The sequence below is a fragment of the Taeniopygia guttata genome, chromosome 12, assembly GCF_048771995.1.
Source record: "Taeniopygia guttata chromosome 12, bTaeGut7.mat, whole genome shotgun sequence".
In the NCBI taxonomy this organism is placed as follows: domain Eukaryota; kingdom Metazoa; phylum Chordata; class Aves; order Passeriformes; family Estrildidae; genus Taeniopygia; species Taeniopygia guttata.
In genome coordinates this window covers 7,732,757-7,745,264 of record NC_133037.1, presented here as the reverse complement: position 1 = coordinate 7,745,264, position 12,508 = coordinate 7,732,757, and the positions used below count along the sequence as shown (strand labels likewise).

General features: G+C 36.2%; 1 protein-coding gene across 2 annotated transcripts in view; it reads right to left on the bottom strand.

The window, feature by feature from the left end:
• The window catches only part of FHIT (fragile histidine triad diadenosine triphosphatase), a 525,169-nt gene that overhangs the window by 454,554 nt on the left and 58,107 nt on the right, over nucleotides 1–12,508 (bottom strand). Inside the window, exon 2 of one of the 2 annotated variants that reach the window (XM_030283431.4) lies at nucleotides 4,464–4,526. The exons of the other annotated variant lie outside the window; for it this stretch is intronic. The gene's annotated coding sequence lies outside the window, so the exon portion shown is untranslated. The remainder of the gene's footprint in view (nucleotides 1–4,463; nucleotides 4,527–12,508) is intronic. 2 annotated transcript variants of the gene reach the window in all.

Genomic DNA, 12,508 nt, shown 5'->3' with positions numbered 1-12,508 from the left:
GTTGAGAATTCTGTTAACATTACTGGAAAAGCTACTAAAATTGTATGAGGTTTTAAATATGGCTTATGTTTAATAGCCTGAACTGCAAAGCTACAAGCAAGATGCTTCGCACTGTATCCCAATTTTCAGTGTATTTGGTCAAACTAGAACTGAAGTCATTCTTCATGTGAGAGAAGAAAAAACACACCAGCAATTCTCAATCTTGCCAAGTTTCTAGCTCCAAATTCACAATATTCCTCATTTACTACCAATGCAATTAAAGTGCAGCTATTAAGACCTCAGGAACTTTATTCTTTTCATAAATACTGAAGTTGTTTGATATGTTACCAAAATTGTTACAAATGCAGATAGCTGCTGAAAATACTCTTCAAGACAAAATTATTCAAGTGTTCACAGAACAGTCATCAAAACAATTATTTATTCTCATAAATAATAGAGAGAAAATAGTAACTAGAGCACCCAGCAGACCAAAATTACTGAATTGTGTTATCAGATATGTGCAATTAACTGTTGCAGCTTCCTGGACAGACCATCTTTTCTACTTAACTTTACTTGTACTCACTGAAGTGAAAATGATGGCTCCTACTTCTGCTGAGCTATGGAAGTGGTCCAGGTAGCCTGAGTACCGTTTCCTAAGGCTGGATCCCAGCTCAAAGCAAGAGAAACTTCTGGCACAAGAAGTGAAACCCAGTGTGCTCAGTACAACATTCCTGTACAAAAGCAGAGCACCTGGCCCTGGTGCCAGCCCCAACAATGCCAGCTTCTTCCTTGGGAGGTACCAGCACCTTCCCCACACTTTGCATTCATTGTTCATTTTCTCCAGCACAGTGAGCAGTGTAGGACTTCAGTCTGTTCTTCTGAACATTTAATCTGACATTTTATGCTTTCTGTTGCTATAATAGAGAGCCTACATACAAGAAACACTTGTATTTCTGTTCAGTATAATTAATCAAAATTTATTGGGGGGATATAAAAACTAAATAAAAAAGCAGTGTTAGAAAATACAGTAAAGGTGCTGCACCTAAACATGCTGACTAATAATTAGGTAAAACTGACACAACAATCAAATGGAGGTACTTTCCTCAAACCAGAAGACAGATGTGTTAAATTTCAAAATGCTAAGACATCATAGAACTTTGATAAAATGCAGGCAGCTAAAACATCATAAAATATGCCCCAACTATCTTTCAATACTACAAAAAGAAAGTCAGAATAACAACCAAACCCCCATGACAGATGAACCTTTAATAAATAATTAAAGCACATTTTTAGTGGCTTTTTCTCTTTGAGGAAATTCCTGAGCAATACCTGCTCAAAGTAAAATTTGTAAGGTAAGAAAATCCCCCCTAGCAGCCACATGAATGGGATGCTGCAGCCACCAAAACATTTTCTTAACCACAAACAGATTATAATTTACAGTGGAAGATATTAAAGACCATTGTATTACTTCTCACCACCATTCTGCCCTTACAGTGCTGTAATTATGACTGGTCAATTCAATCTTCAATTTGCACACTTCAAATACTGATTATCTGTGTTCTGCAGACATCTACAAATACTTACATCAAAAGCTGCTGGTTTCCACAGAATGTTAACCAGGGCCCATTGTTCTTCCATTCTCTTTAGAGTTGAATCCCAGTGCATTAGGTCTATAAACAGGTCCACTTAGTCATTTTCTTATAAGCTATTCATGTAGAAACTGTAATGTTCTGTTCTCCCCAGAAGCTTATAATACATCACATGGATAATTGCATTTGAAAAGATCAAGCATGAAACACAAGAAACACCAATAAAATTCAAAGTACACCTGAGTCATCACAGGAGAAATACCATTAGTTCTTAAAGAGAAGGTAGTATGGTGGGGGTTGAGGGGAACCAGAAAAAAAACCCAAAACAATAAAAAAATGCTCATTTCAAATAGCAGATTCCTGTAAGCACTGAGCAAGCATATTAGCCTTCGAATTATGCACACTGACCTGAGACACAGAGCATGCCATGAAGTATTAAACACAAACTACAGCAGAATTAGCCTCATATACACCCAACAGGGCATAAATCTTCACTAAGTCTCCTAGAACACACAAAACACTCACACAAATAATGTATTAAGAGAAGACTTCCTCCAGCCTCTGCTCTCCTGAAGCTAGAAAGTCTTCCCTAACAGTTAGAATAAGTCCAAATCTGTATCTCTAAATAGTGACAAACCCTAAATCTGTTCAAAGGCAGCCCAACAGGAGACAGTTTTCCAAAATTGTTACTGAGTTTTGTGCATGCAATCATTTCATATGAGCCACTGTGTTTTGAAGAAGTTACCATTTTTCCAATCATGTTAAGCATTATCTATTCTGACACCCATTTAACTGGCAAGGATTTGGCCACTCACTAAGTAATTCCATTTGCTATATATTAATAGTTTAAACCTATCTGAATACCTTCAGGATAACTTCTGCTGTTTTTCCCATTTACATTTGATTTAGAAAAATCATAACAAAACACAATGTCACTTTTGAAATTAATAACAAAGTGTAATTTGAAATGGTTCACTAAACTTGCAAAACATGCATTGCATCCTCCCTATTGAGCCAGTATCTATATTAAAGGCAGAAAATCCAATTTAAAACAAGTTTTAATCAAACTCAAGTGTTGAAGTTCTTAATATGGTAACTGACAGTGTACAGAGGGCAAGGTGTACATTTGATTGTCAGACTACTTAAAATAATTAATGAGATTTAAAATTAATTTTGGTATAGCAACATGCAATTTTTTCAACTATTACACTAACACATTTACTGTAAAATATTGCAGGCAAGCATTTCCCAAGTCCACTTCAGTAGTCATTGTTATCAGCAGAGACACTCAAGACTCATTCTTGGGTTCTTTGGAAGTATCCAGAAATCCAGTTTGTCTGTATTGTTAACAACCAGTAGGTGCCAGCACCTACAGAAGGCAGAAACAGCCTGATTGATATATGAGAGACCAGGGTTCCACCTGTTTGGAAGGAGGCAAGAAGCCATTTGTTTCAAGTATATTCAACTTCCCCAAACCAGAGAGGTTTGCATCCTGTCTGTCCTTTGCTTGGTGACTTGCCCAAGCCCCTGGGCAGACACAGCTCTGTCTCAACCCCCCGTGTCCTACCAGTACCGAGTTACAAATACCTTCCTTCAGAACACAGATACTGCTAAATGGGACTGTGGTGACTGTTCATACCCAGCACTGCCCTCTGTCCTTTTCAGGTTCACACACTGCAATGAGCTCCAGCTTCTCACTGTCAGCAAAGCTGAGGGCCAGGACTTGAGGATGAGGAGAAGACATTGCCAGCTCAGGTCACTGCTCTGCTGCCCATTTAAGCCTTCCTTGTAAGACTTATCTCCCAGGAAACCCAAGTGGATGAGTATTCTACATTGGAACAGTAAAAGTGCAACAGTCCTCTGTTCGTTGTATTCATTTCCCTCTTATTCACCACATAAAGACATTTTTCAGTAAGAATGCACAGACTAATAGATAATGTTAAGGACTTCAGACTCTCAAAACACTCAAAAAAAATTACGTTTATTTTTGAGATACCTTCATTACTGTTCCAATGGGGGAAAAAAGCCCATTCCTCAGCACACAGCACAGTTCAATTCTTTTCAGCTCAGTCACAGTTATTCCTGTTTGGTTTTGTTATTCTTCAAATCATCACAAAAACATTACTTCAGGATCTAGCTATTGGCACTACAGTATTTCAGCTTCCACTCTTGTTTTGTAGCTGACCATGTTCCACAGTCAATTCAACAGTAGTAGTCAAGCAACCAGTGCAAAAATGCAACTTCCGTTTTTCCTGTTCAAGACATGAACCCCTATTTCTGCAACAGATTCTGCACCAGCTCCCTTTTACGGAGCTTTTAAACATGGACTGCATTAACTAATTAATTTGCCATTAACTAATTTATCTACTGACCAAAGAGAGAGAAACTGACACTGGGAAATGATTAGTTTGGAGGTTAAATTAATTAAAAACAGTACAGTAGTGACAGAATTTAATCTCATGCTTCTCATGAGAGCATGGAATCACTCACAACTGCAGCAATCTGTGATAAATCCAGGGAGAGATTCTATGATGAGAGTGGAATTAATTTGTGTCACCCCTAAGAGTATATGTGCTCACTCAACAGCACCTGTACTAAACAATATTAAAACACACAAATTGAGCAAACCAAATGAACTTGTTTGAGTTAGCAGATGATACATGTCCTTCAATATCAAGATATGATAATTTGCATCAGCAAAATTCAGAGGATCACAGAAGTGGTCAGAATGACCAGAACATTCTTTGCAGTCTGTTCTCATCTGTGTGAATGCACATGAGTAAAGAACCCAGCAATGCACAAGGGTAGTGAAGAACAACTGAAAATATACCACCAAGCACAGCCCCCCACCCAAATCCATTCACCACATCACTCTGGAAACTACCACCAACTCACAGGTGCAGCAGAAGAAGAAGCTCGGGGCCTGAATGAAGAGAGCAGTGATGAGATTCCCAAATCCTGTGGCAAAGAAACAACAGAGAGAAGAATGAGAAGATGGAAGGATGAGGTGCTCCAGCCGCAGGGACTCAGGCTTCTGCAGCAATTTGATTTTTCCATGCAACCCTTTTCTGGACCTTAATACAAAACACCATGAATATATGAGCCCCCCACCAAAGCAAGGCTCTAACTATCCAAGAAATTGGGCTGTTTTGAACAGAGAATTAAATAAACACAGCTTGGACAACTCATTATTAGCTCTTAACAATAGAGTACTGATGACAGCCCATTGAGGTACACAGTACACAACAGCTCAAAGCAAGTTTCACAGAGAATTTTTTTGCAGTTTATACACAGATAATCCAAATGGCTTCAGTTTGAAACCCAAAAGAACCAGTGACAATGTGGTTGTGGCTGCAAAGTTTCCAGCATGCATTGTACAATTCTGCCCAGAAGCTAAGGTAAGTACTCACGTTAAGCAGACCATCTGTAAAAGGGAGATAATATTTTGTCCTACTTTTGGTATTATTGGCAAGGTATCTTCTATGTGTGAGCAGGAAGTTGCACTGCAGCTTATGACAAGAACGACATTCACTAGGTGGTAGTGTCAAACAAATAATAGTCCTGCTAATAACTAGAAAGCACTACAAAGACAAATCAATATAAAAAGAAATTACAATGCTTATGTAAAACATTATTGTCTATTCACTGAAAAATTACAAACCACAGAATACAACTGATCTAGCAATATGGCCAAATTGTTATTGATTTGCATTAGGAATTTTTCCCTACTTGACATTTCTAGAATTTTTATATAATTGTATATTAAGGCTCATAGTGAAGATGAGATCTATTATAAATTCCACACATCTGCTGAGAAACACCATTCTGAAATTAACTGTCTTGAAACTTATATTTAGAGCACATGAAAGTAATTCGATTTCTCAATATTAACTCTTCTTACATCAATACCAGAATTTAAGACAGGTTGCATTTTTGTACATGTTGGAGAACAAAACCAAGAGTCTCTTTCCTGTGGGGCCACAAAAAACAAGTATTTTTTGCAAATTTTTTCAGAGAAACAGATTCAGCTCAGAAGGCTAACATTCAATAATGACTGAATAACTGTGACTTGCATTCTAAATAAATGCAGGATGTCATCAAAACTTTTGAAGTTCAAGTCATGAAAATCTAAGTTTTTACTGCCATTTAATGTGATTCTCCTTTTTATAAGCAATTTAAGGTGGCTTTAATAAGTATTTTGGCATACATTAAGGACTTCTAACATTCAAAATAGACTATTGACCTTAGGGATAGCTATTCAGTCCCACAGGTACTGCAATGATCAACTCAAGATGCAGGCCAGTATCTCTGAAAATGATACCTCTTTGTACAGATTCTGCATATGCAAACATGTAAATTAGCCTGGAGAGAAAGTTACAGTAATGGGGAGATTCTGGAGAGTGTTACACACCATTATGATGGAGGTATCAAACACTAAGAGGCTTGTTTCAAACAAAATTCATTACCATTATAAAAAAAAATTCAAGTTATTTTCTCCCATGCTTCTATAACTTCCTTTTGAAATTAAAATTCCTGTGTGATACCAAATGATATCTGACTATTTGACAGAATTTGAAGGATACATTACACATGCTATTTGCCTCACTGAGCTTCATGTGAGCCATCCTCAAAACTCAACAGTGATCTAGTGATACCGAAATGAACATCACAACTATATTTTTTGTGAGGGAATTCAACATTTGAGTTTCACAAACCAGCAAGCTACTTCCTGATTACTCTAAGTCCTTATCACTAAATGAATTTATCACATCTTTTGTCCTCCAGTGTTAATTTCATACTTCCACACAAGGAATTAATCAGAGAGCAACAAGCCAGTACCTCTGATATCATTAATGACATTTCTTTATTAACAAGAAAAGAGACTATTTATCAAAACTCCAGCTTCAGATTTTACAAGCAGCTGACAGAACAATTTTGGGTCCAGCTTCAGAAACAGAACCAAACTGAAAGAGCTCAGAAAAATATTTCTTTTGGTCATTACCTGATAATCTTCACGCTCATATGGGCAATTTTGGACTGCACTGCCATCTAGCTTGGCCATCTATTTGCCCTGTAATATTTCACCTGCTGTAGAATGTTCAGGTTGTTGAAGCTGCAGCCCCTGAGCAGGAAAACTCGACCGTGAGAAGGGGACCCAACGCACCACAGCCAGCAAGAGGTGCCTGGTGCAGACAGGCACAGCTTGGCAAGGGAGAAAAATAAAATTATCATCACAGAACAGAACAGACAACAAACTGGGTGAAAGCAAACAATGAGGCATTCCAGGCATGGCAAAGCACAGAATTTTCTAAAGGAAAGATTGCAGTGGGTTTTGCTAAGAATGTTGGGGCTTGTTTTATTAAAATTAGTATCTTTGGTTATACAGGCCTTTTCTCCAAACTGCTTTTAACATAAAAACTAAATCACAAAAGACCACAGATGATTATTTCTTATACTCCCTTCTGCAAACTACCTGAAGTTAAAACACAGAAATAATTAAATATCATATGCTGTAAAATTCTTTTTATTTTTCTCTGATACTTCACTTGATACTCAAGGAGAAAATTGTGTGCTACTTTGATGACGCTCCTGAACTAAATTCCTTGTTCAAATTAGAAACTTTGACATTTAAAATGAATTTTAATAGGGTAATAAACTCAGGATATTTCATAACTCCATCCAAGATATGAGGCATCTCTGACCTACTGACAGCTTAGACTGAATGAAAGTCATCATTAAACACTCATGAGGCAGCACACCAACAGACACTTTGGAGTGAGTTATTTGGGTGGTAATGACAAATATGAGGAAAAAAAAAAGCAGTTCAGCCAGTATTAGAACTATATTGTGATATTGTTATTCCTAAACTCAGTACAGTTATGTGAGATGTGTTATAAATTGGCCCAAAGCAATCAATAATTCTGATTTCTGTGTGTAAACTCGTGATCAGGAACATTTACAAAATCTTCCTAAAAATCAGGACAATGTATAAAAGAGAAATAGACTTCTTATAAATCACACAGAAAAAGAGAAAATACAATAAGTTCTTATTACAAGAAATTAAAAGTTCCTTTTCTAAAAAATTATAGAACTGCTATAAATCAAGTACAAGAGAGGTGTCCATGTATACTATACACCAGTGCAGCCTGGTTTTATTAGCACTGCAATAAAAAAAAAAAGTCTTATAATAAATTTTTCCATAGCCAACAGTCAGACCTGTTGCTTAGCATAGGAAAGTCTTCATCCCCATTCCAACATAAATATTAAATTGTTTCAGTTCCATTGATCTACACCAGTAATGGAGGAATATTCCTGAAACTACAAAATCTCACAAGTTCTCACTGATAAAATGAGACAGGTTGGTAGAGATTTACTTGGTTTAGAAAGTGAATTGATTTTTTGCTTTATCAAAACTGGATTTAAGGAAGCAGCTACAATAGTTTTAATGGAACACTATAGCTTTTTAACAAATTCAGAGTTTATTGTGCAATAAGATGGTGCAACAGTACTATTTAAAAAAAAAAAAGGAAAAAACCCAGAAAATAATGAGGATTAATGGAGTAAAAATATTCCAAGAGAAAAGACCTTCATTAGTACCACAAGTCTCCATTGCAAACAGGCTCAAAGCAACTGTACAACAAGTAAATCAATCTGATCTGTACCTTGCCCAGAATATCTATCAGTTTGCCATTCCTGTTGCCATGCTTGGAGTGGAGACACACACTCAGTGCACAAAACACATCACATTTGCTGAGACCTTTTAAAGGTCAGGATTTTATTTAAGAAAGTGATTCAGTGCTGGTTACTGAGTTACTGGTCAAATGTAGAACTGATTCACTCCTGTATGCCATAATGCCCATGATGAAAGCAAATATGGGAACTACTTGCACCTGACTTTCTGTGGAAGGGATATAACATAGAATGAATTAACTACAGGCAGAAAAAGCTGAGAAAACACAAGAAATAGAATACGTATTTCTGCAGGTATCAAAAATGCACACAAAAAATGTGTTACAAAATTAGCTCTTAAAAACTGAGATCCAAAACATAACTTGACAAAGGATTAAGCAAATCAATTGTCTGCAAAGCATTTCTAAATGTTTGCTCTGTGGGTGACTATGAAAGCGAATGTGTTCCCTAAATGCAGGCTTTTGACAGAAGTTCAAGCTGTGCATGTTTTCCAACAAATCTCATTTCATAGAGATTTAAGATAAAAGTCAGACTCTTAAATAACTAAATTCCAGACTAAGTATCAAGAGAGGAACTTAAAGTCCCTACTGAGGCTCAAGAACCAGGTAGCCCCAGTGGGCCATGACACGACTTGTGCTTTGACTGCCTGGTAGAAGGAACTTTGCTCACTTCCACCTCAAAAAGAGGATGGGACAAGATTGGAACAGTGAAACCTACAAACAACCAGATAATAAACCCACCTTTTTTTTGGAAATGAATGGCTGCAATCCCCTGGCCAGCTGCAGATAAACAGTGACCCTACAGTTCCTCCCCTCAACACACAAACAATAATGCATCCTCCAGGTGTCAAGGTGGGAATCATTTGGTCAAAAGTTGTATGTAAAATACCTGAATTAGCACCAATCATGCACTAGATTGCTTCTTTCTCTCAAGTAATACTCCTTCCAACTCCTCTAATTAAATCTGCTTATTCATTTTACAACAGAATAACAGATTCTGACAAAGCAGAAGCAGTCAGGATTATTGAATTATTAAGAATTTTTTGGGACATATTGATAACTGCATGTTTTCAAATTACTTTTCAAGATAGAAGACAGGTACATATGGAAATACTCCCAAGTATAAAAATATAAACATGTACACACAGCCTGTGTGTGAGCAAGAGAGAAACTACACCACACCAGTAACAGTGAGGAGTTCAGACTGCATCACACGAAAAATTTGACAACCCTGAAAGTAAATGTAAAGTATCAAAATATTTTTAAATTACTAAAATAGGCATATTACAATCTACACAAGTAAAAACATCACAAAGGATTAGATCAAAAACCAAAATAACATTTTTCAGTTTGAATCAAATACTTGCATAAGCTTAGTTTGTAATTAAACACCTTCTGGCAAACCAGAAAATATCCAGCAGAGAACTATAAGGAGACATGATACTCCTTTTGAAGGCAATATCAGAAATAAATCTGGAACACAGCACAGATGCTGGTGCATTAACATGAATGCTAGTTCAGAGATTCAAAACCTTTATCAAACTTCACATCAGCTGAGTAAAATGAGGTTTTAATGAAAACTTATTTCTCAATTTTGCATTTTTTAATTGAGTATAAACACTCCTAAGGTATCAATAGTGATAACACTGCAGTGTAGCTGTTTCCTCATCATTTGACCAAGAAATAGAATATTAAAAGCAACACATATTGAAATGAAGCAAATCTAAAAATAACATTAAGAAGTTTTTCAACAGATGCCCTCACTGCTTGTGCACTGTGAAAGTTGATTTTTAAGCAAATTATATGAATTTTAAGAGCCAAGGAGCAGCAGCAATGCTGCCCCATTCCCACTGCCCTGAACATCAATAATGACACAAGGGCCAGAACATTGGAACTTCACTTGGGGAAAGTGTTTCAAAATAAACAGAATTATTTGATTTACAAATTAGGACTATAATGTGCTTAGAAAATCAATACAAATTATGACATATTCTTGAAAGGAAGAAAGAGGTAAAGCTTTAAAAAGAATACCTGTATATTTTGTTAAGAAAACAAAATATATATTCATAGATGTTAAAGCGGGAAAACAACCATTAAAGACATGACCCCTGATCATTGTTCCTGCCCAGTTTAACCACCTTTTTAAATGAGTATTTAATTGAAAACTGAACCATGAACAAGACAAAAAATAAAATTACATACACATGCAGCATAATTCTGAAATATATGTCTCTTGTTTGATTTATCTAACTAGATCAGTGATTTCAAGCTTAGTATTCCAATTTTTATTGCCAAAAAATATTTGACTTTGAAAAACTAAGAAATCAGCTAAACTAAATGCTATTTTATAAACCATGCCTATGGATAAAATATAACTTCCAGATTTTCATAATTCACTGAATTAATTCATAACTTATTTTTTTCTATCACTGCCTTTTCTGTTTATTGAAAAGACTCTATTAAAAGTTCTATCAATTTAGGAAATTCTCATTTTAGCTAAAACCTGCCTTTGTAGTACCTTATTATTGTTATTATTAATTAGCAGCAGCAGCCTGATCAGGCTGGGAATTCTAAAGCTTTCATAAATGCTACAATTACTTGAATTTTTTTTTCAGTAAGTACTCAATATCAAAAATTGCACCTTTGCTCAGCTAAGCTGAATTACCTCTTTACCCCTCATGAGGGCAAAATAATTTCATCCAGTATTAGGCAAACTTCACTGAAAAAGCCAACAAAAAAATAAAGATCTAGAGAACTTTTATAGTCCCAAATCATTAATTTGACATGCACAAGGTTGAAAAAGTTGGCTAGAAAAGACACAGATAGTTTTATAAATTAGGAAAGGAAGTTTGTGTTAAATTGTTATTGAAGGAATTAGACTTTAATGGCCAAGCTATGCAATATTCTGTAAATCAGCAGCAGACCCTCACAACAAGAACATAATAACAGGGGAGTTCACTGCCTCATCCTGCTAATTGAAAGGACCCGACCTCACCAGGGTCACTGCACGCTGGAACCCCCACGCTGAAAAACTGCTTTGCAGCTGCCACTCTCTGCTACCTGTCAAGGCAGTGTAACTGAGCATGCCACATTCTGGTGATTAAAAATTAACTTTGTCCCAGTCTACATGGATTGTAGAAGCTTTAGAAACACAAAAGCTTAATGTAAGTGGGGTTTTATCTACATTTCAAAGTTATTTAGAAAATTAATACACTGTTCCATGTATTGTGGCTATTGATATTCAGGTTAGACCTGGAGCTTTCTGGGGGGTGACAAATGAGAAGTTAGCAAGCAGGGATGTATTTACACAGCATTGGCTCAATGTTCCAAACTTTCTTGTGCAAATTTTCTTTACTCACAGAAAGAGTAACAGTGCACCCAATAAAAAAACTTCATCTAAAAACCTGATCCATACAACAATGGTTAAGAAAAGAATCCTATTACATAACTACTTCAACATGTACTTTTAGGACACTCAACCCCCAAGGCTTCCTACCAATTCTTGAAAAAAACAGCATTCCAAATATATATAAGCAATATATGTGACTGCTGGGAGTAAACTTGCAGTTCCCTGTAGGTACTTTTCCACTGATAAAGATATGTATATACTGAAAATTCTACATTGCTGTTCTTGGCATGTAATTAGGGGCAAAGGAAAATGTGCAGGACTAGAATCTTAAGTGTTGGTTTAATAACCTTTATACAGCTCATTTCTGAATGATTTTCTTCCTCTCTGGAGAGGCTTCTAATGTCAAACACTGGTATTAAGGTGAGTCATGGTTACAGAAGAGGCACAGAGAGGGCACATGACAAAATTATTAATTATGGGGAGGGAAGGAGGCAGAGAATTCTTTTTACTCCATAAATGTCCTTGTAAAACAGAACATTTAATACTGAAGTCAAATACAGTTTCAGTAGTCAACAGCCACTGAAGTCTCACTGCCCTTGATAACAGCTGGGGACTTAAGAGTGCCATTTAAAAACTGTTGCTAATGTGATTTTTAGAAGGCATTGAAGATTTTTGAGAAGGCAAAAAGATTCACTATTTTTCAACTACAGTAACAGAAATTGGGCAATTATTCAATATCTAAGATACCTAAGCTATTTATCACTATCCAAGCTAGTGAGCTAAACAGCTTTAATAGAGTAATTTAAAACATACTCTTTCATACTGCTGGCAGTTATTGTTCATTTTTCAGATTCCTTCCTTTCACATCAAATGGTAAAAAATGGTACCAAGGCCAACAGGAG